Raw genomic sequence first — 27,731 nt, forward strand, 5'->3', positions numbered from 1 at the left:
TTTGTTTGTTGAATCAAAGTAGATCAGCTTAAATGAAATATCCATCAAAACAGGCATTCATGGTGGGGCGCGAGGGGAGAGAGGTGTTTGCGGCTCGGGGGTGAAGGGGGTCGGGGCTGGGTTATAGGCAGGGTGTGACCGCCAGATGAAAGTAAGCCTGGGCTGGGTCACCTCAACACTGAGAGGCGCTGAGCGTGTTCGGAGCAGCTCACCCCAATCCAAATGCTCTGTCAGCACAGAGATTCCACAGAGGAAACTAGGCTTTACAGATCACTGCGCCAAAAAACAAGTTGGTTCCCCTTTGGACTTAATTAATAGTGGAGATTATAGTGGTGAAGGGATGCCAGGAGAGGAATTGTCATGGTGAACTAAGCACTTGTGTTGTGATTGACAGGACTAGATGAGCTAACTCCTCCCAAACTTTGGGTGTAGTACTCTCAGCTCCACTGAACGCAATTTACCACATTTAAGTCCACTGATTTCCCTCCAAAATCTGCACAGTAAGTAAGAAAATTCAGCCTGGAAAGCTCAGAGCCTAGAGGAAATGTTCCAATAGTGTTACAGTAGCGTGAAACTCACTAAATTGGGAGGGTCAATCACCTCGAGCTCTTGCTCTTAATCTGTTCTTCCACAGCTATTGATCAACAAAATACACAGAAGCTTGGATATACTGCTAATACATCCTTCATAAGTCCACTTAAAACCACACTAAACAAGACAAACAAACAAATGACAGAGAAAGAGACAGAGAGAGAGAGAGAGAGAGAGAGCGAAAGTCTGACTACCTCAGCTGGGGCCTTCTCTCCCTCTTCCTGTCAGGAGGTAAATAGCTATTGGCTGCTCAATAAGTGGCTTCGGTTCACAGAGTGAGGGGTCTTTTTCCCTCTGCTCTCCACTGCCTTGACAAGCAGGTATTGACAGAGCAGTTACACACTAACCCATTGGGGGAAATCCTCTACAATGTGCCCCGGGCAGCTGATAAATGGAACTCATACGCTACCTGAGAGTATAAGCGCCCGTACGCACACAAAAACACACACACACGCTTTCTCTCACACACACTCACTCAGAGGCATGGTCACACAGAACGAGGCTGACACACTGAAAACTTGACAAAGCAAAGAGGTCTGAGGATAATAACAGGAAGAAGGACATACGAGGGGCGAAAAATGGTCAGTAAAGATGTGAAGGTCATCGATGTTTGCTTGGACACAGATGTTTGTCTCCCTACGCCGAAAATCGTTTTGCTCAGCTTCAAGAGGCACAAGATTACAGGATGGGAAATTATAGTACACAAACGTACGCTCGATACATGTGGCCATGATCAAAATACTTGATTTAAAAAAAAATGAAAGCATTCAATAGCCAATTAAGGCCCTTGGAAACAGCTCGCCGAGTCTAAACACAGCACGGTATTGAGTAAAAAATAAAACAATAACAAGAGAAAGGCGGAGAGGCGAATGTGAGAAAGATTATTGTAGTGCTAAAGCATCGGAGTAGCATTGATGTGTACGCCCACAACCGAAGCACTCCAGCGGTTGACAGGCAGGTGACACGGCGAAAGGATGGTGAGGTCGAGGTGTGGGTGAAGAGTAAGGGGTAACGGAGAGAAAGCAGAGAGCCCCTCGTAGCACCATCTCCTCTCTCCGTGAGATTGTGGGCTGATAAATAGCCAGGGGTAAAGCTCTGGCTATCACTTTGTGATATGATGTCAGTAACCTTCATTGATCCACATGCAGGCAGGCAGGCCTTATCATAGACTCTCTCTCTGTGATATACTGAGATCTGGGGCCCCACTGCTTTTTAATACACTGCACTTTGGGTGAGGATGTCACAGGCTAACCTCCCGGCACCTGGGGCAATATTTTACAGCTGCACTATGACGCCTGAAAAGAAAACAGGACCACTGTACTAGTGGTTTTACAATTAAAATATGCTTCAGTTTAAGCAGTGCTTCTGTAAATTCATACTTGGGATTAAGGAAATTAGCAAATCCCTGAGTCTTAGTATTAAACATCAACGTGTTCATATGTGAAAAAGAAGTATACTTCAGATTTGTAATGTATTTTCATACTTTTACTGTACTTTATTTGCCAATAATATAATATTAAGTAGATCAAAAGTGACTTAAGTGTACTTAATCACAATCTTTTAAAAAAGTGGAATGTCAAATAAAACTTTTTTGCTTTAAAAGTATAATGTAAATGTAATAGTACTTTTAGTTGTATTTAACTGGCTCAAAGTTCGCATTTAACATGAATTCTATACTATATTAAATTGTATTTAATTGCAATTAACCTGAAATTCAGTGTCTGAAAACATATTCAGTTTGCATATTTTCTTTCAAATTAAATATATTTTTTATTACTTTATATTATTATTTTAAATATTAGCTCTTTTCAAAAGTATGTTAATGTGTAAGGCCTAATTCTTTTTCACAACAGCAATACATCCCTCAAATTCATTGAAAAGATATAGATCCAATCCTTTGGTTGGTACTGTAGTAGAAAAGACAGGAAATGATGTGGAGGAGATGAAGAGGAGCACCATTGCACCAGTGTCAATGTTTAAACGGTAATGTTTAAACACCATTTCTAACTGAAAGAGGACAGCAAATATCCAGAGGTAAATGGATTTATATAGGCCGTATATGATGAAGTCCAGCAGGCCTGAGCGGAATGTTTTTTTTTTTGCCACAAAGTTAGGTGGATGAGAGAAAAACTCACACACACAATTCCAGAAATATCAAGGTGTGACAGGAACTTTGCTCACTCAGATTTACCCATACACCTGACCTGAGTGAAAACAGACACACATCCTTTTGCCTCTTATCCTTTGTAAGTTACACTCCATTCACTAGCACCTTAATGACCTACTGCACATGTGTAACTTCACAACACAGGCTCACACACAGAGAAAAGTGAAGTATGATACAGAAAAACACACACACACACACACACACACACACACAAAGTTATGCATGACCTCAAGAGGAACTAAATTAGCAATATATCAGTTAATCTAAAATATAGTAGATTAAGCCTTTCACTCCCTGCCAGTTACACAGATGTCTACTAATGCACACACTTTTTTTGATCAAGTCTATGTGGGCAGAGCGTGGCGGAAGACAAAAGCAACTGAAGGAATAGCGGCAGTATTATCCTAAGTATTGATTTTAGCTGTTGGGTATTACAGAGGGAAAGAGTGGTTTTATCAAGCTAAGATCCCCCTGCACTTTTCCAAACTAAACTGGTCTTATCTGGACAGAGAGGCTATTACTTACACCTCCAATACACCATTCAACTGGGAGGACAGGAGTTAACAAGTGATGTCGAATGACCCTATTAAAAAGCTTCACCTGCTCCGCTTTGATGGTGAACATCAAAACTATAAACCTGGAAACTAATGCTGTTATAAGTACAAGCCTTAATAAATAAAAGTAAATTGTTTTAGGAAATATTTAGATATTTGTACACAAAAACCAATGGCATCTCCAGACAGTTTACTCACCGGGGCTCCTAAAGTCCACCTATAGGCTAAGGCTGGCGATCTAGCAATTAGGATTCTTCCTCTTCCTGACTTTCTAGCTTTTCAGAATGGAGAGATAATGAGAGCAGTATAATCCCACAGAGGAGTCTAGTACATCCTCTAATCACAGACTAAATGTTGGTTTTAATTACAGAGAAAGGAAGATATTCGAAGAGCACAATGCCACTGAAGTTTGAAAAAACGGTAAACGCCAATTATCGTACAAAATCGGTGGTTATTCTATTGGCACGTCGTCCCTACACCGAGATTCAAGCAGCATCATAGCAAGTGCTTCTATTCCAATGCGTTCTCATTTCCCAATATTAATAATGGAGGCAGGTTGGTACAGAGAAAATCTCCGCTTCGCAATTACTGTAAAAATCCATAATCTAATCAATGCGCAATTCAAAGGGATTGTCTTAATACAGATAAAATATGGCTCGTGCTGAATATGTATACAATGATAGGCTGCATAAATGGACGTGGAAATGCTACTGTGAAAATGACCAATGGGGAAATTGCAGCTATTGAGGAAACAAGGCGAAAGTTTAACGATTTACATATTTCATCACAAGGCGAGAGTGTGAAAATGCGGGGAAGAGGATTACAAAACAAGTCAATCCATTAAAGAAATACAAGCAATCTTTTTAGAGCCAATCCCGATTTCTCAAGACTTTGACAATGTAATCCACTATGTCAAATACCCTAAGCACACTCAATGGGCCGGGAAAGGGAGCGTGCAGAGACTTTCTGAGTGAGTGTAGACTGTAGAAGGGAGTGTGGTCTGATACCTGGGACTGTCCTAGGGCACCACTGGCCACCTCGCCTGACTCCGAGCCCACCTTGTAATTTGCTAGGGGCGGAGATAAATCTTATCTCAGGGAGCTGATTAAGTTTTTAATTTACACTCCGATCAATAACCTAAGTCTATTGGCAATATGTCTGAAACTCTATTTACTAAAGGATTCGCTGCTATCAATTGATCAAGGACCTCACAGCCATAAATTATAGACACATGTTTGTGTGTTAGTGCGTGTGTGTGGTAAAATGTGTCCGTGCCGGGGGAATTTCTTCATTGAAAAGCCAAATGATGGGAAAGTTTAAGCTGCAGGCGGCGCAAAGTTGCCCCCAACAGAGCTGATCATCTTACATCTACACACCCTCAAAATCACAAAGAGCTCAGGCTCTATCTTTTAACTGTAGCGGCTGGGGGTAGGGTGAGTATGCATCTGGCCACATACGCAAAGATCCTTACAGTGTTCTATCACGTTCGTTACACCAGTCCAACCATTCAAATGGCTAAACGAAGACCTCAAGATTACACAATGCTAGTCACATGTGTTGAGAAAAAAAAAAACACACACTCACACACTCCAGGACCAACTTGGCCCTAACCCTCCCACTTCCGGTTCCTTTCTGTATGAGAGCCATTATCTGTTTACAATCCTGTGCTTTCCAAACGGAACTCTTTAGGAAGAATCCGCTCTCATTGCCCGTATGACGAATTCCTGAGCTCAGTTCGTCTGCCAGGCTGAGCGTCAGAGCAACAGAGGCAGGGATTGTTCAGGCACCGGTTAGCACCACTGTGACATCCAGGAAACGTCCCAATGGTTATTTTAAGCTATATTTTATATTTGTTTAGAACTTCACAGACTGTGTGTGGTGGAAAAAACTGGAATAGAGAGAGACTTTGTGTTCGGAAATGGTGAAGAAAAACGTTATATATATATATATATATTTTTTTTTTAAAAAGCCAAGGTAGCTTCTTTCATAAAAGAGGTGAATGAGTGTGTGCGAACAATGTGTGATCTGTGCCGTTTCACCCAGTAGGGTGCCGGTGGGACTCTCTCATTCCGTTTCCCAGGAGAAGAGCGGAAAGAGGGCAAGTCCTTATCAGTATGGAGAAAGTGTCGTCATAGCATTTCTGCTCTGACCCTGCTGACTTGCCGATTCCTTAACATGAGATCATTCTGGACAGCTGACCTCAATATCACCGTGCTGTGCTCTGCCAGCTCGCTACACATCCACAAAAGACTTCTCCTCCACATATAACAGCAGATAGTGACCACCCCACTGCCCCCCCCACCTCCATTCAGCACAGACACACATTTAAAATACTCCCTTTAAGCTCTGGGAAGATATACACAAGAACCACAGGCAACAATGTAATATAAGTATATCTCCTACTAGACTACTGCATAATGCACGCTAGTTTTTGGAAATCACTGTAAAACTATATGCAGTTTATTAGTGAAAGTAAAGTTTTTTTTTTTTTATAAAATACAATTCCTGAACATCAGATAATGCATTAGTTAGTATAAACGAATAATTTACAAATCTGGGTTAATAATACTTTCCACATATACTAATACATTTTTAAAATGGTAAGTTCACACATTATGGGGGGGGGGGATGCTGACTTATATTTATAAATTAACATTAACGTACATAATTGCAGTAAAAATAATATGCATCAACTAAAACCATATTGTAAAGTTTTATCAACTCATCAATTGAATTCAAAGATGTCCACATTTTATAGTCCGCTTAAGAATGTTGATATTACTTCCAGACCATAATCTGGATCATTTACTGAACGCATTGCATTATGGGATACAGAATCCTGAGCACAGTACTCTAGTTGTACACTACACATTTTAGTAGTCTAACAATTAGTTTCAAAGTAGCTCTTCTGGTTATTGTACGATTTTAATAAATTTGCATACCGGGTGAAGTACATACTGGGTAAAGTACTGGACAATACTGAACATACAGTAATAAAAGTAGTAGATTATTATGGAAATATGCCGTTTAGAAAATACGCAAAGAATCTTTTTTCCACTCTCTCCTTTTCTTCCTTCCTTCGTCTATTTCAAGAGTGAAATAAATAAATGAAAGGAAACACATGCTGGGTTGTACTAAACAGATGCCACATACGACATTCATCCTCACCATGGCTGGTGTGTACACGACACACACACCATACCTTCTTTCACCAAACGTTTCTGACAGCGAGTGACCGGAAATGGAGGGAGCGAGAAGAATAAGGCACTGATAAATGATTTGGGGAGGAATTTTAAGTGCTATTTTGTCACGAAGTGAGCCTCACTCTGGCGGAGCCTAGCATAAACATGTGTCAGGACTGCATGTAATTACAGAAGAAAAACTTCCTCTTGTACTACGGGGATGACAAAACTCACAGACTGAAGTATCTGTGATTGTGTGTGTGCATTTTATCACCCCAAACCTGCTGCACATACTTTAAAGATGTACAAACACGAAACAGCCATGTTGACACCTACTGACATGAAATCCTGTTAACCAACTTCCAATAAACTGGCAACATGTAATCAGAGCTGTCACATGAATGGCATGCAATGTGAAGAATGGACAAAATCTGGTTTCCAGAATAGTGAGTCGGGAGTGTGTGTTTAAGTTAACAATGAACGATTTATGCTCTGAAAATTGTGTAATACTTTCACAAAAGGCCTGATGAAGATGGTGTATGCAACAATCCCACAGTCCTCGATGAAGTCCAGATTTGTTTTGCTGTAGTCAGTCACTGCAGTTTCTAAAAAGAGGGCCAAACTGGGGCCTGTTTTCCACGCTAACCCTCATGTTTCTCAGAGCTGCTATAATTAGCCAGCTTTGTTCCTCGCTGCATGTCCAAATGATATTTACATATACAAATCCCATTTGGCTGCCGAGAGACCATTCCAGCAAAACCAGCGAGCGGAGTTTGCTTGAAATGACTAAATAAACAGGATGAATGTGTGTCCAACGCAGATACTGAAAAAATATGGATGGTTTGAATGCGGTCGCATTGTGTTTTGACTGAAAACTAAGTGCTCAGCACGAACGGCGTGTTATAGCTACGCTGTCAAGTCCTTCTGAGTGTTTCGGGGGTCACTGGAAGCTCTTTAGCTCGGGCAGGTCAGGGCTTGAGGTCTGAACGCATTACAAGGAACATTCCAGAGCTCTCAGCAGACAGCAAACACCCTCAGACGCTGAATAACCCTCAAACTTCTCCTCAAGCTCTGCCAAATCTCTCTCGCTTTCACTTCCTCTTCTGTCCTCCAGATTACTCAAGCGGTTAAGCATCGCATGATGTCATAACACTGTCTGATCGGTGGATGTCGTGGGGGGGAAAAGGTGAAAAGTTTCAGTTCTTGTGTTGTGAGGTTTATTAGTTGACCTTATAAACTTGCAACTTGCAAAACTTGGAGCATTTGATATTAAACACGGTGGAATCAATGTGAAAGAGATTTCCTGAATTGTTAACGCACTTTTTTTTCTTCTGTGTGCTCAGGCCCAGCTCATTAGGGCCCATCTTGATTAGCTCGCGGAAGGCTTTGTTGAAGAGCTATTTGAACATCCACTAAAAGCGAATGAGAGAATGAAAGCGGGAAAGAGAGAGAGCAAGGCCGAGGCAGGTTGGCAGGTTTCAGTTGAGGCCTCGCCCTTGCTCTGCCACGATTGTAAACTTTTCTGTTGATATGCAAAGCAGTGCAGATCATTTGGGTCCCTATGGCAACAGCGCCCCTGCTTTGCACAAATGTAATGATTAATCGCGCCTTTGATAACAATGGCCGGCACCGCTGTTCCAACATAAATGCTGTGAGGAAGACAGTGTGTGACTGCAGGGGGAACCATACACAAACCTACTCGCACACCCACTCCCCTGCTGTCCACCATTCGCTGAATGCGAGGGGTGTGTGACCATGTGTGACCATGTGCTCGCTTGCACACCAGAAAGTGTGCTACTTTACAAATCGGGAAACTAGCAATCACTGCAAGTTTGCAAGTTCAAGAGATAAAATAAAATAAAAGGGAAAAAATAGATAGAATATAAAAATTAATCTTAATAAAAAGTAGATTGTGATTTGTAATAGCAGTAGTAGTATAAGATATATAAATATATATTTTTTCATTATTTTATTCATTATTCTAAAACTTTTTTTATATAAAATAATATCATATGTATATATATATATATATATATATATATTAATATATATATATACACACACACACACACACACACTATATTTCTTACTGGGCACCACTAACAAATGATAAATGCAGGTGATCCAGGCCACACTGTAACAGTCATGCCAATGTGAAACTGCGGCCCACTTCACCTGAATTCACCCTACAGATATATGAAGCCTTTGTGTGTATGTGTTCGTACAAGCCAACGCTGCGGCTTTCGAGTCAATGCAGGAACATGGCCAGAGTTTAGGTCTCTGAAACTGTAATTCAATCAGCGCCACTTGGCTTTGAAGCAGATTCACTTTGTCAGTAGCGCTTTACCATTAACTTATCATTTCGAAAACTGAGACAATCCAAACAATCATTTCTCTCTGCTCTGATACCTGTCACAGAGGGGTGGGTGCAAATCTAATAACTACATTTTATTGGCTGACAGCACAGCTTTGCTCCTATGCATGGACAGGCTCCGCCTAGAATTGTGAAGTGGGTAAAACATGGGGGAAGAATCTTTCAGTTGCTACCAGCCAGATGAGTATCATTCACAGGCCTGACAGAAGGCCTCACCCAGAACACCCCCACCTCCACCCCCAAAGCCACATATACACACTGCTGAGGGAAAGTCAACAGTGTGTTATGTCTAGTGTCCAGATGGACAGACGTGGTGTGGAGACGTGGCCTCTGAAAGGGGCCGGGCTGGGAGCTTGGCCATGTAGCTCAGGGTTAATGGTGCCGTGAAGAGAAACAATGAATTCACAGAGAGTGTGAGTATGAGGGGGGCTCCTCATGCAGATCAGGGATCAACAATAAGATTTGTTTTTCTGACCTGATCAAACTAGTGGTTCAGATTTTTGGACTCACCTAAAAAAAGAAAAATGATAGTTATGTTTTCAAGCATTAAAATGTTGTGACGTTGTGACCCGACAGAGCAAGTGACAGTTCCATCAACTGACCTAAACTGTCCTCTCACACCGACTGAAGACCAGCGGGCCACCCTTATTGTTGAGCCCTGCAGATGTTGCCAGGCCCTGGCGGGTCACACAATCACACACACATTTGCATTCCTGATAGAGGGAATTGGGATTAAGGGCCCTGAATGCCTTTCTCAATTCTGAAAAGGCAGGACGACATGGGGAGAAAAGCCTATGGAGAGAGAGAGAGAGAGAGAGAGAGAGAGAGAGAGGGAGAAAGGACAATAAAAAAAGCACCTTGAAAAAAAGTTCATATTAGGAGAAAAGGGAGTGTGGAAGAAGAAAAAAGAAAAGAACAGGAATATAAAGAAAATGCATTTAAATACTGATAATAAAAAACAGCTACTGCGATTTAGTGTTATAACAGTGTGTTAAAATGTATTAATGTAATTGCATTGATCACAAAATATTAAAACATTTACTTTGATAAATGGTAGAACATGCACACGTTTCCAAAGGAGAGAAATAAATGTTAACATTAGGAGAGAAAGTAAAGAGAAAAAAAAGGAAAATATGAAAGAGAGACAGGAATATAAAGAAAATGCATTTAAACAAAAAAAAAAACAATAAAGCTTTTGTGGTGTAGGCCTTGCATCTTTACAGTGTGCAAAATGTTGTAATGTAATTGCATTGTTCACTATATATATATATATATATATAAACATTTACTTTGAATAAATGTAGCACATGTACACTTTTCCAAATAAAAACATCAATATGACTTTAAGAAAAAAAATAAAAATGTAAAAATAAAAATAACATATTTTTGAGCACTAATGAATTACACCTGTGTGAACTTGAAACATCCACTAAAGTCCAGCTGATTAAACATAACTGTAAAAATGACAACTGAAGTTAGATACGGTTATCAAATGTAATAATATTCATACACTTTAAGTGTGAACTGAGTGTTTAAGTACGTTTTAGGCCACTGTATGTGTGTGTGTGACAGTTGTTTGGCACAGTGAGGGGAGAGCGGGACCCTTGTCCAGGGCAGAGGTCTTGAAGAACTAATGCTTTCCTCTGCAAGAGAAACAGTACTGACCAGCTGTGTTCAGTGAAGGACCACGGCTTACACAAACATACACAACCTTTGATCAAACCACCGTATCCCAGCCAAACATGCCCCTCACCAGACACTGTGCATACAAACAGTCATGCGTCTAGTTATGTGCTGAAGTGTGTTTGTGTGTGTGTGTGTGTGTGTGTGGAAGTTGAGCTTGGCACAGTGAAAAGGCAACATAGTGGTGAAACTCAAGAGGGAGTGTAAATAAAGAATGACAAGATGGTAAGAATCTTTCTCGTTCAAGTTGTCTGTCTTCTATGCTAATTATTAGCATGCACGGCTTCAGTACACAGTCATGGGCCCTGTTCCAAAACCTAGTGAGCTCCCTAACTGTCTACGGCTTACTTAGACAGCTGCCTTCTGTGGCAAAATTGTGAGCATATGATAGATGTTCAGTAAAACATAACTGATTCCAGTAGAGTTTGGTGTTAGCATGTTGATATACTAACAACATGATACTCTAAAAGAATGTATGCATATCACACACAAATTTTGGGAAAACAAACAGTCAGTTTTTGAACAGTTATTAATAGCTTTTAATAATGAACGAAATGTGATTATGAAGCAAACATTTCTTTTGACTTTGTCATCTACTTTTTCTTTACATTTGGACGAAACAAGTATCTTAAAAGGCAGCATTAATGTTCCTGCCTACCTGTCTGGAACAGCTGTCACATTGGCAGTGAGCCTATGACTGATCCCTTATAATGCTGTCTAGATATAGACAGCTCACTGGGTTCTGGAATAGAGTTATAGTGCATCTCCCCAGCCCACAATAACTGCAAACTAAAGAGGCACCACAACTAATTTGTTTTAACTGCAGGAGAAACAAGCACTGAGGGATGAGCTGGTCTGTGAAAGAGCTGGAAACCAGACCAGAGCAAAGCTTATCCTTTTGATTTATCTTCACCGAGGTCAAACCCAAACTCCAAAGTCGGGGATCTGGCTAGTCTCAAACACTGTCAAAATTCATTTCCTCCACCTCAAAAACATTTGTGCTCAAAATGGAGGTTATGCCTGCCCTGTCGTCTCTCTCTTGGAGAGTTGCCGTGGTTTGCCATAATTCCATCAGAGCTAATTACTTCCAGCACCGTTGTCATTTCTGCAAGCCAGAGACACTGTTCAATCAACAAAAACCTGTCCATTTCGAAGCGTGGCTGATGTGAAATCTGCTGTTGTGTGTAAACATTAGGAGCAGCACGAATTGTACGCCATGATAAATTCAGATTATCAAGCACGTAAAAATGATTAGCCAAATAAAATATGCTTCCAGGTTTGTGAACTCTGCTCTTTATGCTGAAATACTGTGTTGCCGCACAGCTTCTGAAGTTCGTGTCTGGACTGTAAGCTAGTAAGTGCAGCCCTGTTCTCTGGCAGGACTGCAGGGATACTTTAGAGTTGAGTATATGCCACCTCTGTCCGCAGTCAGAGCGAGCCACTGACTCTGAAAGTTAACATTTCCCTCTCTTCTACTCATACATTTGCATACGATTAAAAAAGCTGACCTAAATGCATTTTGAGCACCACTTGTAATTAGTTATAGCATCCTTTAAAGGAGGGCATGTGTTAAGAGGTTGCATTCACCCTTTTTAGAAAACCCATCTTCAGATGGTAGCTGGTTTTAAGGGGTTTTCACAAAGGCAGTCCAAGACATCAACTGGAAATCTGTAATACTCAATGAGAAAATGCAATTTGAGCTGGCATGATTCGATTAATAACATCCACTAGCAACTTGGTGACCTGTCAGTAGAAACACAACTTTAATGGTTTCTAGCTGGTCCAACTTGGTCTAGATTAGTGTTAGGCGACAAGCTCAATTGTCATATCATCAGCCTATGAGATCACCGATACATTACATTGTCATGCTAATTTATTTAATTATTTACCTACTTAGTTTCATTGCCGGAAAAGCAGCCAAATGTTTTTAATATGACCAAATTTGTATTTAACAAAATTTAATGGAAACATTTTAACTTACTAATTTGCTTAGTTGTTTATGATGACAGAATTCACGAGATAGCTGAATTCAGTAAGTACAACAAAACTCCAGTGTTTCAGCGGTGACTCATCTGAATGCCTCTGATTGGCCACTGCATTCATAAAGTCAACGGAATCATGTCTGATTGGTTATAACATGCAACACTGTAAAAACAAAGGAAAAAAGGTGATGGAACAAATAACCCCTAATATTAATTAGATAGTATTACTAACCTGATAATAATAATGATCATCATCATAGTCATCATTATTACCTTGTTATCATCAAAGGCATCAGCCTCTGGCGATATCTCTGACTAATGTCTATTGGCATAGCCCTAGTCTAGATGGTTGATCTCCTTGTTTCCTAGTCGGTGGACCTGTGGATAGGCAACAAACCAGCTAACATGCTCCAAAAATAAACCTGACCACAATAAACTGGTACACCCTGGTTTCCCTCCACCTTAATAGAGAACATGAACTGAGGAACTCCTTGTGATTCTCATCTACATCAAGCCCTAGAGTCAGTTCGCCATAAAAAGGTGATGCCCCAGCAAACAGACCCCCCTGATGTTGAGGAGGAGTGTCAATGAGGGGCTAATAAAGAAAGACAATGAGTAAACAAGTAGGGCAAGTCCACCCCAGCTTGTAGGACCTCCCTTCCTCTCTCTGAGCTGGCACGCACTCAATGGGATCTGCCATAATTAGTCTCACCAATGCTTGTTTAGCATTTGCATATAAATGCTCTCGCTGGCAAGTGCTAAACACACCATCACGAGCCATGCTCATAACAGACGGTGACCACACCTCCAGACCCTCCAGGAGAGGGAAAAGGATCCCAGGGGGCCCACCGCAGACACAAGCCCCCTCTGCGGCTCTCCTCCCCCGTGCCCGTTGCCTTCAACAGGTTGGCACCCATCTGCTAGCAGCGAGGGGCCATGGCTTGGCCTGCTCTCAGTTCCTGTTTCGAAGGAGATTGTGAAAGATGGCAGCCAGGCTTCCTGTTTCTCCGCTTATGTCACGAGAGCGTTTCGACCCAACGAAATGAGCCCTGACAAAACAGGCAAGCACACACGCTGTGCTCTCAGGAAGTTTTAATACGTTTTCTTTTGGCCCGCTTAGACCCCTGATATTGCGAGCACTCTGCCCCACAGATGGGGTTGGGAAATAAAAATAACACAAAACCTCTTCCCTGAAGCTGCTATGTGATCACCTCATCTAGCCTTGGGATCGCTGCTATTGTTCTCTTTCTGTACAGCATGCAACAATTCTTTCCTTTCCATGAGTCTCCCCCCTTGTTCCTCTCTCTCTCTTTCAGTTTCCTCCACATCTCTCGCAGTTGTTATGACACATCGATTCATAACAGAGAAACGGAGAGGAGGAAGGAAGTGATGAAACGAGTGTCTGTGCTCCTTCCACCCCTCCATCCCATCCACTGTAAACACAATGAAAGTCACCAACAGGAGTTGCCCGCAGAATGGAGATAAGCTACAGAACACTAAGAAAAACACACACAGCTGGCCCTCACAGCAGCGACTATAGCAGCTCTGCCTAAAACGAACCCTCATCCGACTCTGATAAATTGTATTACTCTTTCAGAGCAAGGGATATTCTCGGTGGAGTTTACCGTTATTATTTAAGTAGCAACTTTTTCTCAGATGCTTCTCCTAAAAAATTCCTTCGGAAAGATAGATTTACATAAAACTGTTAATACACAGTAACAATTTGTTCTTTGATAAATTTAATGAGAATTGTTTGAGTTCTTGCTGAAATTTTAGTTTTAATTGCAGACACTTGCATCTTGGTGCAGTGTTATGGAAGCCTGTTTCCGCCACTAAATAAAAAATAAAACAAGGTAACGGCGGCTTTTTTCCTTACAAGTTAATATCTCACAATTCTGACTTTATAACTCACAATTGTTATCATTGTTATAATTGTACTGTGAGTTATAAAGTCAGAATTGTGAGATATAAACACGCAATTCCGAGAAAAAAAGTCAGAATTGTGTGTTTATATCTTGCGATTCTGACTTTATAACTCGTAATTTTGACTTTATAACAAGTCTGCCTCGCAATTGCATGTTTTAAAATCAGAATTGCAATATATGAACTCGCATTTCGGATAAAATATGTCATAATTGTGACATATTTCTGAAATTTTAGAGAAGAAACCTCTGCACTGTTTTCTTAGTAGTAATAACTGAGGACCAGGAAACTAAAAAAATTAATAAAAAAATAAATAAAAATAAAAATTCTGGCTTGTTGACACAACTGAGATGTTAAATAGATCTCATTAACATTTCTTATTTTTAATGCGAGGAAGCCAATTTTGAACTTAGCAGGCTAAGTGGATATTTTTACACGCAACGTGACTCAGTTCCATATACTGTATGGGATTTGGACCTCTGACAAATTCTAAAGCCCTGTCACACGAGTGTCTTATTCCCTTGACAGCTTTCTGTCATTCATTACCCTCTTCAGATATTAATATTTACGTGGCACATAACAAATTAGCTTTCAATGTGTATTTCCAGCAACCGCAAATCACCACAATCCTCAACTAGTATCATCCAGTCTACCTTTAAACACAGCCATCGGGTTAAACTACATTAAGAGAAACAGAGGGGGGAGAATGTTATCTCACTTATGTGTACATTTACAAACTCGTCACAAAGCACATCAAAAAAAGGGGGCAAGAAAAAAAACCATCAAAAGACTGACACTTGAAAAAAGTAAATGATCCATAAATGTTTTATGTGAGTGCCAAGCTTGTCTTTCACCTTAACCTGACCCCCCTACACTCCTCTTTCTTTCTCTCTCCCACTCTCTAGATTATTTGCTGTCCGGTTAGTTTAAACAGCTTTAGACCAAAAAAAAAAAAAAAAAAATGAGGTGTTTATTAAAATTTGCTGCTAGACATAGATATGGTTACTTCATCTCCATGGGAAGAAAAACACGCATTTAAGACATGACTAAGTAATAACTTTTATTTATTATAATTTTTTATTATTTCGTTTTTTTTAAATAGCATAGGTGGGGGTCATCGATCTATTGTGGCTGTCTGGCCCCAGTGACACGATCACACCTCAAGCCCACTCTTCCAGACCCCCAAATTAGAATAAGGACAGGCTTGAATATGTTACAACCTTAGGATGCAAGGTTGATTCAACGGAAATGACAAAAGGGTGGTTCCACACACTGTCATGCCGCTTCCTTTGATTTATTTCTATATATATAATTTTTAAAATGCACAAAATGAATAAAAAATGTTGTGTGCATGCACATGTGGGTAAAGGACGAGTATCCAGACGCCCCATCCTCAGACAGACAGACAACAATAGTACAACTTCACAAGGCCTGATTTAATTGTGGTCCTATGTTACACTTAATAGAGAGTGCAGCGCACCTGGCAAAAACAAGTTACACCCAAGAGGGGGTGGAGGGCTGTCCAACAGTACCAATTAAACACCTCAGCCAATGAGCTGACCTCTCACAGGACTCCTCGTGCCAATAAACCAATCACACCGCACCTCTCATGTCTCATTAAATACCTATGTGATAGGAAGGCGACAAGAAGAGACAGCTTTTTTTCTGCCCAACATTTAATTATAATGTCTGGGAGGAAAATAATTCTGCGAAGTAAACAATCATCATTACTATTGAAAACAACACTACTTATTCTAAGCGCTGAGACACAGACACTGATATTTGCGCACTGCTGTCATATTTTTCTTTTATTAAAAAAAGCTGGTAGAGCTTATTTACAGCTTGTAAATAAACTGCTAAAATAATATAAAACTACAAAATTAAAAGCATTTTTACTCAGTTGATACGGAGGAAAATAACAGATTTAATAAATGTACAAATATACATGTACATATAATAGTGCTTCTTAGAATCATTTTTAAATAATAAATTGTCAGTCTGAGACTATGGCTGCATAAAAGAATGCCTTATAAAAAATAAAGCAGAACTGAATCCTAAATTTATTTCCTCATAGACATATTTGAAATGGCACCAAAATGGCTGCCATCAGAGACAGATGTGATCTGTCTACACACTCTATCAGACACTGGCCTTGATCCTCACACACACACACACACACACACACACACGAAGGTGATACCGTTGTTGTGTCTAATGAAGCTACACAACCACAGTTTCACCTTTAATTATGTTTTTACATAAAACATGTCAAACGACCAGAACAGACAATATAGGATCGCTTGTGCTGCTGGAATAAGTGCAATAACATCATAAATGCATTGTTAATGTTGATTTAAATATATAGAGTTAAGTTTACATATATGAATTAAAATGACAATTATAAGTGAAATAATAAAAACACAGACTCCTTAAATTCAACAATATTCAACATATAGTTCGGTGATAAGTGACAGTTATAGTTAATTAATTATAATAAAGATAATAATTATCTCTCTCCCTCTATCTCTATATATATGTATATAAATATGCACACAATAATTAAGAAAAAAAGTTAAACTAATACAATGAAATAAACTGGAGAAACAATATATACATAACAACTATATATATATATATAGTTTCACTTAATAGAGGATGATTCAAGTTTATGTTTTGGGAATAAAATGCCATAAATAAATAAAAAAATTAATGACACTGGAAACAGGTGTAACATATATTGTATTAAATCCTGCATGTGTGTGTGTGTATGTGTGTGTGAGAGAGAGAGAGAGAGAGAGAGAGAGCAGTAAAAGCCCAAAGGAGAGGTGCTGTTAGAGGGACACAGAGCCCTTGGCACTTAGGGGCCATTTTATTGCTGTGCTGTGGTCAAGTGAGGAGCAGTGAGCTCAATTCCAGCACAACAATGACAAAGAGGGCCGCCGAGACAAAGGGGTATCTCTTTGCCTCTTAACCCCTTCACTGCCTAAACACACACACTCACACAACACGGAAACCACAAGCACTCCTCTCACACGTGCAGAAACACACACGTAAACACTCAATAATACATGGCTCAGTTTGTAATAGCCGCTCCGTTTCAGACCAAACTAATGGATTTAGGAGTCCGACCGGCCTGACAGGAACGGCTAGGCCTCAACGCCACAAAGACAGAATCGAATGACTCTACTATACCTTTATTTCCTCTCATCCTCGCTCTCTCTGCTCCTCCTCTCCCAGTGCACCATGGGGGACCCGTATGGGCTGCTGCACATTTGCAAATGAATCACGCTTTTTGTTTGAGGTTTTTTTTTTTTTTCTTCTCCAAACACGGAAAAAGGGAGAGAGGAGGGCGAGCGAGAGAGAGATAGAGAGAGGGGGGCTCCTGCCATCGCTCTTTTCTTTTCTGCTGTCTTTAATCCTGAGGAGGATAAGCTGTGCCGTACACAGAGAGGAAGTGCCATCAGCCTGTCGGGCTTCACCCGTCCCCACTCAGCATTCCTGCAGCCCTCACACACACACACACACACACACGCGTGCTGTCGATCACTCACTCACATGCACAGAAACAGCCCGAGTTACTGACAGCGCATGCAGCACGGTGCTCAGCTGCAAATGATCTAAGTGCGCTTGCCGATTTGTCACTCAGGAAAAAATGTGCTGCACGTTTCATGAAAATCTATGTATATGTCCAATGGCACCACTGCTGAGCAATATGCAGCCTAAAAGGGAAAAAATGCAATACAATTTTACATTTTAAAATATTATTTACATATGGAATAACATATCAGTCTTATTTAAGTCTTAAAGTGTGCTACAAATATTCTTGCATTAAAATTGCAACATATATATATATATATATATATATATATATATATATATATATATATATATATATATATATATATATATAGAAGCTGAATAAATGCATATAAATGCAGCAGTAATGCAACAAATGACTAACACAGCCAGGAAATCAAGAGAGAGCATGATACAGCGACACTCCTCGACCGATACACACACACACACACACACACACACACACTCAATCCAGGTCTGTTTTCATGTCATGGTGCTAATCTAGCCAAGGCTAACGCTGGCTGTATCACATGCCGTGCTAAGCGTAAAATGCACTGGAAAAATGACATCTGCAGACACTCTCAGGGCCTTCACCACCGCACAAGTCTGCTTCTCACACAAGCACCATCAACAAATAATATTATCATCATTAAAAAAAAATTTAAAAAATAGTTTTTTTTTTCTAATATTAAAATTTTTGAACATTCTGTATGTTTTTAATATATAAAACACATATTACATTGATATATATATATATGTGTGTGTGTATATGTATTTATATATATATATAAACATACAGTCAAATAAGAATTGAGAATTGTAAATTATACTGTATTTAAATTTTTCATTCTTATAACAATTGATAATTATAATTATTTTATAATAGATAATTATTTGAATAATGTATCATAATTATGGCTATATTCATCAAACATTTTTTTATTTAAATATGTTTAATAAAAACATAATTCTTCATTATGTATATAAAGAGGACTTTTCATTTGAAAATGTCACCTTTGAAAGAGCCTTGCATGCATGCATTTGCACAAAAATAAGTGTGCACACTTGAGATAGTGATCGAAAAAATGAACAAGATTGAAAGAGAGAGAGAGAGAGAGAGATGGAAAAGATGGGGTCAAAGTCACAGGCATGCACAGGACCTCACGCTTTGTTTCTGCGTGGAGAGAAAGGCGACCTGGGCTGCCAGTGTCTGTGTGTCCTCCATGTTTTATGCATTCTGCCTCTTTGTGATGATAAGCGTCAGCGCAGAGGGCCGGACGCCGAGCTCTAGGGTGCAACGAAAAAGAGGGGGGAGAGCATGTCCATCTCTGCTTTGGAGAACATGGAGCTGTCTTTTGAAACTAGCCTCGGCTCCAGTGGCCAGCTACACTGTTATTACCCACGGCTTCCATAACACTGCCGCCTTCGCAGCCATGCTACTAGGCTAGAATTAACCCTCACAAACACACATGACATGCATGGGGGTGTACCACTGCAAAACCATGAGATAACATCTGCTTTTGGATCATATTATAAATTTATGCAAATATCAGTCCATTTCTTCAGTTAATATTTGACAGTTTGACAGTGCATACACAAAAATGGCACCAATCTTTTGTCTGTTTCCCCCCTCTATATAAATTAGCTATTTTGTTTCACACGAGTTTGTGAAATGCAGGCATTGTACGTCCTCGTGACATTAGCTGTGAATGACAAATGCTGAGGGCTACGTCTGTCTCTCAAAATATTCCCTGACTGATGGAAAATGTGCAAAAGCAGCTTCTCGCAATAAAAGAGGAATTCCTGTCACCATTCCACACGCACACACAAACATATACAGATCTCCTTTTCAGGGCTGGCCCTGTCTATAAACCGCACAGGATCCACCAGATCAGGTGAAGACTTCTGCTTCTCTCCTTCTGTTTTCTATCGCACATTTTTTTCCTTTCAAAGCAAAAATAAAAATACTTTATTTAGCAGTTTGAATGTGGAAGTTAAATCACGATGTTATAACACTTGTGTATATATGCACAAAAAAAAAAAAAAAAAAAGATCCTGAAAACAGCAGGGAAAAAAAACGTGTTGGAAAAAAAGGATTGTATAATAAATTCAATAATAAAAAAAATAGACAGATGAGATGTGCATTACACACAATCACGTGCACACACACATACTTTCTCTATCATAAATCTCCACCGCAATGATTTGGAGACAGTTAACATGACAACATATTGTGAAACAGCAAGCCACAGACATTTCTGCCAACTTCACTGGGAACAAATAAGAGAAAACAGCAAAAGAAGAGGAGGGGGGAAAGAGGAAGCAGAAAGAAACATGCAGACAGTCAGTGCAACCGTCTGAAAGGTGAAACCGTGGCTTGAGCTGAGCTTGTGGTAAAAGCTGAGTTTACACAGGTATAGCGTACCTAACTATCCCTGAACCCCCTCCACACACACACACACACACACAGACGATCCTCCCCACCCACGCTCAGCCTACCCCTGTCCGTGGTTTAATGATAGCACTGACATGTACGCCATTGTCCTCCCCCTCATTACGGGACGACTGGAAGAACTGGTCCTGACTGCACAGGCTTGCATATTCAAAACCATCAAGTGTAATCAGACCCAGTGCTCCTGCTAACCTAATTTACACACACACTATCCAAGCCCTACAGCAAATGGAGGTGGCTGGGCTTTCTCTGCGCGCCTCCTCGGCACGACTGGATTAATGGAAAACTCGTGACAGAGATCGGCTCCTCTCCACACACACACACACACACGCACATACACACACTCTGCTTTTACCTTCATATTACACCATCCCTAAGCGGTGTGTTTTTTGTTACTACAACATATGTATATTTGATGCTGACTATAGCTGTGATTTTTGTATTGTGTAAAATAAGATAATATAAGACAGTATAAGATAAATATAAAATGTAATGCCTAATTTAATATTTAAAGGTGCAATAGTGATTACAAAATATAAATAATACATTTAATATTACTGTTATTATTATGCAGTATACTCATAGGCGGCCTGTCATTGATGTTGACCCAAAGAGGGCCCTCTTCCACCGAGGACATCACTGAGGCTTTCCCTAAGGGTGCCAGCAAGAGACAGAGAGAGAGAGAGAGAATAGGGAGGGGTAAAGAGGAAAGCACAGTCTCCCCCTGCCCTATGTCTCCACCACGACATCCATACACACTCATACGACACACGGCACGCCGTCTCGTCATCGAGCATCTCCATTCATGCACCATAGATGACCAGGATGAGTACACTTGGCCATGTGTATATTTGGTGTTGTAAGAGGAAGTGACTAGAAATCGAGACACAGGAGGAAAAAGAAAATAGAAGGAGAAAGAAAGCAAATGTAGCAAATCTACTGCTGAACAAGCGATTTCACTAAGCGGCAGTATCAAATCAACAGCATTAAAAAAAACAGCATTCTAAAAAACAGCAAGGACAACAGAAATAATAACTACAATTGTAATAATATAGTTATAAATTAATTGTAATACAAGTAAATGGTTTTTACTTAACATTAATTACGGTACAAATGAGTGCAGCAAATTATTATCAAATTATAATTAGAAAACTACATCAATTCAAATAGATTTTTCTAAATAAAAACTAATTAAATCAAAAACCATTATATCATCCAACACAATGTCCTTATATGTAAACTTAAAGCTAAATTAAACGTACAAAAGAATTGACAGATGTACGAATAAACTAAAGTGAAAAACAATCATGACACTCTAGTCTGTGTCTTTGTGTATCTCAGAAACAGTGAGCAGTTTATTCTTTTATTTCAAATCAGGTACAAATAAGCAGACCACAGCGCCTGTCTGTATCTTTCTGTAGGCTTGCGAAACGCCTGAAAGAATTTGAGACAATGCAAACCTTCATCCAAACCACAACGCAAACATATGCACAACTCAGTCAGACATTTTTCTGTAACCCAGCGAATATCCTTACAAGCACACAAATCTGTTCAGAGCCTATAATAAGAGTGTTTTCCCTGCCTTAAGTACATACACACAATGCAACATAGTTTTTACACTGCTTGAATATGGACCAGAGTTACTAAATGCTACGTTTAAGTGTTTCATGACCAGGCGAAACACAAAAGGCAAGACCGACAACAAATACTGAAACAATATGACTTCCTAGAAATGAGTCAACTGCCCTCAAAATCATTGTCCGCAAAAGGATTAGCCCTGAATAGCCTATCCATGAGTTTTTGAAGAGTGAGTGAGATGGCAAAGACCTTGCCTGCTGTCTTTGTTTTGTGATGGTGAAAGCCAGAGCACAGAGAGAGAAAGAGAGAGAGAGAAAGGAAGGGAAAGGATAAGGGAGAGCTGGAACTAGAGATAGAGAGAGAGAGAGAGAGAGTCCATGCACAGCATCTGAATTATACTATATATCCTTTTTGTGTGACGCTTGTAATTATTGCCACCCCTCTACTAGGGAGCCGAGAGACATTAAACCCCTGACTTATCTGTCCTTCTCCTCCCTCCCTCCCATATTCTCTCTCCTAAAAACAGAGAAGCTAGTTTGCCCACTGTGCCCTCTTTTAAATGGTTAAGAAAAGGAAAAAGATTGAAATATAATAACGAAAACACAATGGATTTTCCTGCCAATTCCCTCTCTCTCTCTCTCTCTCTCCCTCACACACACACACACACACTCACAGATTTCTGCAATGCTGTTGTAAAATTCCTTTTTGTAAAAAAACAACAACAACAACAAAAAGCGCAAAAAAAGACACTACACTTTTCAGACACTGCACAGTATTAACCTAAAAAAGTGTGTGTCGTCCCTACGTTAGCTTCTGGTTCCTCTTGTTACGACACGTCGGGAAGGATAAAAAGATCTTGGGATTTGTGTTTTTCTGACCTCTTCCCTGATTCCTTCGATATGGCCCGTGGCTATTTGACCCCGTCTATCCTCTCAACTCTCTTTGTATGCATACCTTCCTTCATGAGTGTTCTCTCTCTCTCTCTCTCCTCCAACAAAATAATAATAATAATCCATTACTTTAAACTAAGGACTTTTTACCTAGTGCAAAATCTGACACTCTTTTCTTGATTAAACTTGAGGTACATTTTTATAGTCCTGCTAACCCCCACAATCTCGATGTATTGTTTGTGTGACCCCACAACATTACCCACCCCACTCTTCGCTGGCTCTGTAATGTTGGGTTTTTTCCCCTTCTCTTTCTTTTTTATCTTTCCTCCACTCACTCGGTGACCCCTGCTCCCTTATTTCTTGCCGTCTGACCCCAAGTCTCTCAACCTCCCCCTCTCTTTCTTCCCCAACCCTGCACATCCACGAGCAGCTCACAAACAGTCAGTCAGCTCTGGGTCTGTCTGTCCTTCCATTGCATCTCTTCTGTTTTCTCCTTTTTCTATCTCACTGTGAGGTACATTGTATCATTGTTATGGATCCACATTTCCGTTTGTTCTTGTCCGTATACGTTGGAAGGACTATCTATCTCTCAATAGCTCTTCGTTCATGTTACTTTTTAAGTCCCTCCATTTTTTTTTTTTTAAATTCATGCTACACCTGTGGTCTTCATTAAGTTTTGGCTTCATTAAAATTCGAGCCCCTTGTCTATTTGTGGGGCAATTTCGCCTCAATAGTTGAAGCTAGTTTAAACTAAGCGCGGCGAAGTTGTTAGCATTGTTTATCATTTGAAAACTCTTTTTCGTTCTATTTTTCTTCCTCAGGAGAACGTACGCAAGTTCTAAAATCGAATTCGTATTTTACTCTCAACGTCTCTGTTGTCGAAATTACATTTCATTCCATTGTTTAGATTTTTAGATCCACAAATTCACGCCATAAGCGTGGGTTTTTATGGTCATTCGCCGTAATCGCTGTGTGTGTAGCGCGGCTCTCAGGGCTCTGTGAGCTCCGACTGAACCGCTCCTGAGACCCGTCTCTATACCAAACACACTCCCCTAAACATTCGCACACACTTCACACACATGCCTATCGATTTGCATGTGACTCTGGCTGGGAAGCAGCAAAGAACAACTTTAACGTCGTCTGGAATGAAAAAAAAAACATAATACGAGAAAAGACGGCGCAAGTGACAGGAGCGAAAAAAGTAGAGGAACTGAAATGCACAGCAAAGGGCGGAGAAATCCACACTAGAGGGGACACTAAAAAGTAACGATGGGCGCATTGTTGAGGATTTTTGCTCGCTAAATGAGAGAGGAAATGAAAGTAGAGGACGAACGAGCATATCGGTGTAAAAATGGAAAAAGCAGGCGACGCATCCCGCTCAGCGGACGCGGACGGACTCGGAGGCTGGACTAAGACGCTCCTCTCCCGGCTACGATCGCACAGAGCTCCCGCTCCTCTCCCAGCAGCCTCGTACATCGACACCCTCTCAAAAACCTCTTTCTTGACACTATTCGGTCCTTTTGTGACCAGTGTGAATACATGAACGTGCAGAAGTGTGTTTTAAATCCAACTGTTTGGAAAAAAGGAATCGCTGTCTTTGCCCTTTTCTTTTCTTCCAGTCACGAGAAGAGCGAGGACGAAGCCAGATGTAAACACAGGTAACGATACTAATAAACAGCAGCAAATAAAATCAACTTGCATGAAAATAACTGGCGATCGCCTGTTCTTGATCCTGCTAGGAGAATAGGCAAAGCCGGGGCTGCTACGGCGAAATCCCGAAAGCCATCGCTTTAGTCTGTTATTGAAACTAAAGGGAATCGTAACGCTAAGAGAGAGACAGAAAGAAAGAGAAAGCAAAGTTACAACTTACAATGTTTGGCTGCCGCTTTGAGATCCTTGCTTTTTAATCCAGTATTGAGACGCTTTGGCTAAAGATCCCATCAAGGCAGTCCCTTTTGGTCAGTTTGCGTTTAGGATGATGGTAAAAGAAAGATCATTGTTGTTGCGGAGAGTAAAAAACCGGAGTATTAGTTGTAAAGGCAATATAAAAATAATTTGGATGCAAAGCAGGCGATGAGTCTTGTGTTAGAGGGAGAGAGGAAGAGGTGAAAGTGAGATCTGATGATTGAAAAGAAAAAAACTCTTTGGATCTTTATTCCTGCTAATTAGTTTCCTGCAAAAAATGGCTGTGATTAATTCAGTGCGCATGTGCTTCATTACACAGGCACGACGGGAAGGGCTAATTAGCCACCTTCTGGATCAATAAGATTCAGCAGAGAGCCGAGGAGAGAGAGAGGGAGGAGGGAGATAGAGGAGGGAGGGAGGGATGGATGGATAGATGGAGAACGAGAAAGAGTAAAGTAGTGATCGGGAATTGAAAATATGGAATTAAGTACAGCACAAAGTAAGAGTTGGATGAGAAGGAAGACACTGAAAGTTAATAGTGGAGAGGCGCGCGCGGAGCCCCGCTGCACGGTGTTCTCGCGCCTGTGTTATTTGCTCACCAGACGCTAGTTTTAGATTTAAGAATCAAAACGACTATGTTTAAGAAATGAAATAAAGCACTTATAACCTCGAAAACGCCAACTTTAGAGCGCTTAAAACCCCAACAAGTTCGTCACACTTTCAGTTGCCTCGCATTTAATAAAAACAACAATCTTATGACAGGATTAACACTGCCTAGATTTTTTTCTTCTTTTCTTTTAGAGCATGCAAAAGTGAAACAAAGACAAAGATGTTAAATAAGCAAAATATTTTAGTATGTTTTAGTGTATATGCACTTATGGTGAACAACAAACTTTAAAACATACCGAGAACAGCATCTACTTACAAAAAGTAGCCTAATATACACTGTAATTATAAACACCTTTATTATCAGACTATTTTATTTATTACATTTTTTGTCTGGTTGTAAAGATGAGCTTCTGAACTTCTGTATATATGCACACAGGAACTGTTAAAAAACTGCAGTGTTAAATGTTATAATTTCAGCATGCACGTTATGTGATAGCTATAGGATATTATCTGGGTTTTTTTTTTAGTATTGTCATTTTCTGAAGTAAATTTAAACTATCTCTGAAAACTACACTTTATGCATGTATCATAACATTTGTAAAATCGTTATTAAGTATCATATATTTTTTTAGGTGTAATACATGAAATTGGACTTTTATCTGTCGTGGTAACACCTCGATATACTGCCTGTATTTACGTTCACGGTCTAAACCATCAAGCTGGATCTTGAGATGAGTGCACGAGGAAGAATCTAGACATTGCAACCGAATGCGAGGAAAAAACTAGACCATGCGAGAACAACTAGCCTATACTTCCCTCTTTTTATCTTTTTTGAACAAATCTAGCCTATATTACTCCTGTCAGAGTCAAAAGCGACGTAGGTTACGTATTTTATTCACTTTGAGACGAACAGCATTATATGATTAGGGATGATTCTTTAGATATTATCTTTAAGAGTAGACTCGATAAAAGGATGAACCAAAAAACTCTGTATAGAATTTATGAACAATTTTAATATAGGCTATGACATTTTCTGTTTCTGTTCCTATCTCTCTCTCTCTCCTCACTCTCAGACAGTAGGTGTAGAGAGGGAGAGAGTGCAATGTAGAAATCACAAGTTATTTAATGAACATTTTCCTTCCTGCACTTATCTTACTTTATCTAATGTTATATCAATAAACAGCTCAATGTGTTGTTTTTCATGTGTTATTACAATTCAAAGATAATTTAAACAGGTCATTTTTAACTCAAGTCCTGTTTATTTAAGCTAGTTAGAGATTTAAATAGCATGTAAATCGCTCCTTAAACAGTCAGCGGCGATATAAATGACACGATACGCGTTACATGCTGTGCGTTTTTTTTTATAATTCTCGATAAGTAGTGTAACTTTCAAGCGCGTCCGTTCAAAGAGGTGACATTTGATCAATAGTAACAACTGTAGTATAGATCGGTGGGTTTCTCCACAGGTTTGCTTTTTTCACTTTGCCCCAAAACAATTCTCCTGCTTTTGGTGGTCATTTAAAACGCCCTCTTCCCGAATCAAAAGCGTGTATCCCAGTTCCGACCTTTGAGCCCAGGCCAGTGTTCTTTCTCATGTTAATTCTATTGTTGATTCTGACTAAAGAAATGACAATTCCTCTCTCTCTCTCAATGACTACTTTCGCTATTGACAACTCTAAGGGGCCAAATACCTGTTTTCTATCGATTGCATAATGTTTATTAGCAAATTATCATATATAATTTTTTAGTGTTTTTTTTTTTTTGGAACTTTCTTTTCTTTCTCTCGCTCTCTCTTTCTTTTAAGACAATGTGTTTTTCCGATTTATTCCTCAGAATACATGATGCCAATTTCCATGTTATCATTTACTCTTGCATTAGGCAATGTATATAGATATAGCACTTGTATGTCCAAAAATAATTACATGTTATTTGTGTTCTGCACGATTTTAATTGATTGTATATGTTATTGTAATATTGTGTTTATATTATTTTAGTATTAAGAATTGAAGTTGTCATTAACGTGCTATAGAATAAATTATTCTGATCATTATTGTCAGAGGAAATGTAATATTCCAATGTACTAACATTCCAGTAAAATGTGTTATTTTTAAATAAATGTATAGAATCTAATAAATGTTGTGTTTTATTTTATTTCCATCTCATGTCATAGCCTATTATAGAGAACATGTTGGAGAGCATGCAGTCATATGGAACTCGCTTTGGGAGTTTCAAGGAAACACACCGAGCCTCTATGAAATCCATTGC

At 39.7% G+C, this 27,731-nt stretch overlaps 1 protein-coding gene across 1 annotated transcript in view; it reads right to left on the reverse strand.

Annotated features, from left to right (window-relative positions):
- The window catches only part of zfhx3b (zinc finger homeobox 3b), a 143,627-nt gene extending 118,419 nt beyond the window's left edge, over nt 1-25,208 (reverse strand). Inside the window, exon 1 of the mRNA XM_052560578.1 lies at nt 24,823-25,208. The gene's annotated coding sequence lies outside the window, so the exon portion shown is untranslated. The remainder of the gene's footprint in view (nt 1-24,822) is intronic.
- Nucleotides 25,209-27,731: the final 2,523 nt, after the last annotated feature.

Source organism: Carassius gibelio, chromosome B7 (assembly GCF_023724105.1).
Source record: "Carassius gibelio isolate Cgi1373 ecotype wild population from Czech Republic chromosome B7, carGib1.2-hapl.c, whole genome shotgun sequence".
In the NCBI taxonomy this organism is placed as follows: domain Eukaryota; kingdom Metazoa; phylum Chordata; class Actinopteri; order Cypriniformes; family Cyprinidae; genus Carassius; species Carassius gibelio.